We start from the raw sequence: 5,800 nt of genomic DNA on the forward strand, positions 1-5,800 counted from the left end.
GTAAAAATATCTAACAAGCTCAAGTATGACCATAAAAGAAATGAAAAAAATCAGTAGGTTTTTGACTGCTATCAATCACAAAATGTAGAATCAATTCCCCAAACCCCTGCCCTCTCTGTGTCCTTCAATTTAACTGTAGTAATGTTAGGAGATCAGCTTTTAAGTCTTCTTCACCAAAAGGTTTTTCCCCTCTAGAAAACTGGAAGAGAGTCTTCTCACAATGTTGATGTAAAACATCTCTTCTGAACCTTAACTGGTCTTTCAATGCATAAATTTTTTTCTTCTTTGTTCTCAGTTTTGCTAGTTCCTCCTCAATGTCCTGTGGAGTTTGCCATAGGGTTACTCTGTCCTGTAGGTTTCTCAGGGTTGCATCTTTTGCAGCTTTCTTTTGCGTTTGTTTTTCAACCCGGTCAAGGAGCAGCTGACGCCGTTTTTCTCTCAAGACGAGAACTTCCTGGCGATGTAACTTTGTATCGGTACTGGCAGCATTTCTGGCATCTTTGAAATGCTTCAACTTGTCTTCCTTTGACAAGGTGTCTAGAAAGTTCCCTGTTTTGTTTGTCTTGAACATAAGCTTTCCTTCCCTAGTGAGTGTCGTGGCATTCGGAGAAACTCTCACATCTCTGTCCAGGAGAGCAAATGTCCTCTCTAGACCGGTGTTGTTGGTCGGGCAAGATGCCATCTGTTCTCTCTGTTTCACACTGGGTTGGTGAAAGAGTCCTCCAGGTAAATAGTCTTTGAGCATTCTATCTGTCACCTCCATAAACTCTTCCATGATGTACTTCAGAGCCTGACAGGTGAGCGTCCTCAGTTCCTCATCCTGCTCATGAAACAGGGACTTGAATACTGCATCCTGTTTTGCTTGTACTGTTGGGAATAGTGGCTCTCCTGCCATCAGAGACTGGGGGTCTTTTGCCCAGGAATTGAAGTTGATCTGCAGTTGGTGGAAATGATCTGACATATCCAAGATGCTCTTCTTGGACTCAATTAATCGCCACAGAGGTGCAGTAACAATCTTATTTATCACACCAAGTGCAAGACATCCAGCTACATAGACAGGTTCACTTAAATCACGTTGAACTGCTTGCAGAAGTCTGTTGGGTGATTCCCATGTGGCCAGGTACCCACTTAAGTCATATCTATGATGGTACACAGTACCACCATTCTTAAACAGGATATTAAACCTTTCCCCTCGAAATGAAGTCAGCTCATTCTTCTTTGCTGGGTCTTCTTGTGAAAGGAATGAGTCAAAGTCTTTGGGATGGCCTGACTTCTCGCATGCCTTGTGTGCAAAGGCCTTGCAAGTTGTCCTGATCAGTCTGTGGGTTCCTGACTCACCTTGTTGGTCGTTGTCTGTGTTCACAGCTGTGTACTTTTCAAACTTCTTCAAACCAGCTTCAGCAGCTGTGGCCAAACCAACTACATAGTGCATACTGCAGAAGTGGTGCCACATCGATCGAAGGTCATCCCTCTCTTCCTGTGTCTTGTCATCCCACGAAGGGATGACCTTCTTCAACGCTTGTTCCCGAATCTCATCCAATCTCTTATTGAGACACTTATTGACTATGTGTCTGTCGCTCATAGTATTCTTTATTGACAACCAGAGCTCATCTGCACTGGAAGAAGAAGCCGAAGCAAGATCTGCAATGACTTTTTTTGAACATGTCCACCTGCTGGTCGGTGTTCCCCGACAGCTGGTTTTGGATTCCCGCAACAAATGGTACTTCACTGGTGAAAAAGCTAACAGACCCATACTTGTCTTGCTTCTTGCTTGTTCCATCTGTACCTACTGTGGTGTTTTCACACCTGCTGACCACATCAGCTAGATGAATTTGGCTGAGGCACCTGGCTTCTGCAAACATCATCCTTGCCGTGGAATACTTGGGAAGCCGTCCAACTTCCACCCCAGCTAGCTTCTTTAGAATTGTCCGTATGATCGGCTCGATGTTTTGTATCCCTGCGTCCATGCTTAAAAGTGACATGTACACATGCCTCACTTCATCCGTGAACTTTCTATCTTGGAAAGTTTTTATATCCTCTGCCTCAAGGAAGCGTGTCATTCTGCCATGCAGCTCCTTATTTTCTATTTCCAGCTTTGCAACTTTATCTTCAAGTGAATCGATATAGTCTTCATCACACAGCGGATGAAATCTCTTGTAATGAGATTTTATGCGCTGTGCATTTATCTTGCTCCTTATAGCACAGTCCAGTTTCTCCTGCACTTCTTCCACTGTCGACTTCAACTCTTGAATTTGTCTGTCCTTTGCTTTGATTAACTCATCCCTCTCATCTTTGTCTGCCTGCTGTTGTTTTATCACATTCTCCTGTGCACTGATTTTGTCATCCCTACGTTTCAGTCTCTTGTTGATATTCCTTGTATTGTATTCACTTAGTTTAATGAGAGAATCGTGAAGCCTTGTAGACATGTTGTCCGAGTCTTTCTTCAGTTGTCGTAGCAGAATCGCCTGTTTCACAATGTGCTCGCGGCTCGTTCTGTCTTGTCGTTTCATTTTATCCTTCAGGTTCTGTAGTTCTGCTGTTTTTTGATTGAGATCAGAAAGAGCTTGGACATAATCATCAGATATTTTATCTAAGGTACTTTGCAAATTGTTATTATCTTTTACAAGCTGTCTGGAAAAGTTAATCAATCTGTTAAGATGACTGTGACTGTGTTCTGATAAGGTATTGCTGGATATTGTCTGCAAAGTTTGTGGGCCCTCGTACTTTGCTGACATCAACTTCTGCAAGTCCTCGTTTTTCCTCTTTGCATTGAGCTCCTTCTTTCTCTTCAGCAATCTCATTATGTGAGTTGGAACACTTCTGGCACATGACTGCAACATCCTGTCTTTGACATCGGTTGGACCCACATTCTCAATCCATTTCACGATGGTGTCTTCCCGAAGGCCAACCTTCTTAACAAACATGAATAGTTCCAGTACCAGGCCATTACTGAACTTCGCACAGTCAACTTGAAAGCCCGTGTTGCTGGAACCATCTAGGGCACTAAGGGATAGCCCTAGTGCCCTAGACAATGGTCCTGGAAACGTCTGATTGTCCTCTTCATCCACTAAAAAAAATAGTCTTAGTATCTTATTTCTTTGTGTATATAAATGGATAGCTTCTTATACTGTCACTGCGTTGTGAATGGGTTGGAATCTAAACCAAATCTTAATCTACATCTGATGCCAACATAACTTGACAAATTATTTGCCAACTGGCGTTGTACATTTGCCAAAATGATCCGTCTAATATACTGTAATGTAAGCTACAGTTTCCAAATAATCAAACACCGCCTCTAGAAGTAAATAGTGGGAGAATATTCCATAGTACGATGAAATATCGGCGCATGCAGGCGTGCGCTCGTAACGCCCCCCTCCCACCCCACCTTTCGGCGCGCCATTTCCGCACGCCCCAAAAATCCACTCAAATGTATCGCAAAACCCGGCACCCTAAACTCGCGTAAAATCAAACAAAAACTACATAATAATGATCTTTCCCCTTTCACATGATATATTTTCCAGAAGTCTAGTCGAACAGGAAGTCCGGCGGGTTTTGAGTTGAAAACACGCACTTCCGCGGGGCCGCGGCGCGGTTTTTTCGACCGTATCTCCGACTTTACCGATTTTTAGCTCACTTATTATTGCGTATTTTGAAAAACAAATACCATAGATTGATAGAAAATATTCCATTTATTGTTGCCAGTACAATTTTTGGGGCATTTTTCGAACGGTTGCGTGTAGGATACGTTTGAAAGAAAATTTCTGCACCGCGCGGCGCCGCGTTCCAATGCGGAAACTGGGGCGGTTCGCTATGTGCCTTGATCATATGCCCATTTAGATTAATTCAATAACACCTTTGGCATACATTACAACAAAATGCTTAATTTTGCGATTTTTTGGTAATTGTTTGACCAAAAACGTACACTTTTGGCTTCTATAAATGACCTAATCTTTGGTAAAGGACTGTACTAGATATTTATTCAAATGGCCCATGTATGATTTTTGGCATAAACCACTTCAAAATGATGTATTTTGGGATTTTTTTGTTCATTTTCCAATGGCCAGACATGTCTACATAACTTAATTGAATAGGCAACCATTCACCTTGTCCTGAGGAGGATTTGGCAGCAATCCGCCAGGGGGCCCATTATCGAACTTCACCTTCGTTTTCCTGACCCCTACCCACGTACCAAACATCATCAGGATCCATCTTAGGCTCCTCGAGTTATGCTGTTAACAGACAGACAGACACACAGACACACAAACTCGCTCAAAACATAACCTTCAGGCGAAGGAAAGAATGTACTTTTTCTAACCTTTATTTAACCTTTTAATTGTTTATTTCCACAAGGCTACAATTGGCTGGAGAAATCCCGTGATTGGGCAATTGACGCAACAGAAACACATTGGCCCAATGTAGCTGGTCCTGACAAAGTTCTTGATGGCGATTATCATTCCCACTGGAACCCGATTGGTCAAGGCCCGTGGTACATCATCTTCGACCTTGTTGCGCCTTACACTCTTTCCAAGATCAGCATCACCAACTATGGAGACACAACCCACGACATTTCAACGTTCCAGCTCCAAACATCGGCAACTTCTGATCCATACAACTGGGAAGACGTGGTGACGGTGACAGATGTGGCAGCTTCATCTGAGGTACAGGAGTTTGGGGGCTTTTCAGCCACGGGGCGATTCTGGAAATTCAACGTCAAAGAGACGCATAGGACTTGGCAGCCTTGGTTGCGAGAAGTGAACTTCTTTGCAGCAAGGGCAGGTAGGTTGATTTTAATGTCTTTTCATTTAGCCATAAATGATAGTGTACAAGATATTGACTAGTGCATTATCAAGTATACGAAATGTACATTCGTCAACAGAGGAGTTCATCCCTGGTAAATCAGTTGTTTTCAGCTGCCCCATAAACTCATGATCCAGGTTGATTAAGCATTGGTGAGATCAGATCAGATGTATGCAGCATTTGCAATGAAGTGACAGCATAGTTGTAAAAATTATATTTTGCATTGCATAGTCTCATTACTTAGAGGCTTTGCAATTACATCAGACTGTCATCATGTTCATGTAGAGTCCATTCCAAGACACCATGCGGATGTTTGTTGCCATTGTTTAGAATTAATTCTAAAGTTTTGTAATAATATGTCTAGGTCATTTGATACTTCAGAAATATTTTTAACACTGTTTCAGCTTTATAGATATTTCCCCGGTTCTGTAAAACTTTGGAAATATTCATGATTGGAAATTGGATACTTCTAATGGTGTCTAAATAAGGATTACAGCATTCTACCATTGTGTACCATTTTCTACCATTTTTTGTAACATTTTGTAAATGGGTCAGTGGGCCAGGAAGATAGTAATTCACACTTCCTTGCAAAGTATTGTTGGGTGTCATGCAACAATGGCCTACCACAAAGGATCTTGCAGTGCCCAGCAGTGAAATCTGAAATATACAGAGGCAACAACAGGGCTTACTTTTATGGGGGCAATTAACTAATTATACCATTTGGCAAAATTATAAAAGAATCACACAGAGGTGTCACAATTATTCTAAATAAAGACATTTTTGTACAATTACTTTCAAAATGTTTCTAAAATATTCAAAGGAATTCAAATACATGAGTATTTTCTAAGTCAATTTTTTTAAAGAATTTAATTATTGTGGCTTTATTCAAAATAATTCAGACTTATTACAAATATCTCATAAAACCCCTCATGGTGACTTGGAATGAACTCTATGTGTGTATAAGCTTGCTGAAATTTGGCGCAAGGGTAGAGTGGACCACATT

This window comes from Branchiostoma floridae, chromosome 7 (assembly GCF_000003815.2).
Source record: "Branchiostoma floridae strain S238N-H82 chromosome 7, Bfl_VNyyK, whole genome shotgun sequence".
NCBI classification, from domain to species: Eukaryota; Metazoa; Chordata; class Leptocardii; order Amphioxiformes; family Branchiostomatidae; genus Branchiostoma; species Branchiostoma floridae.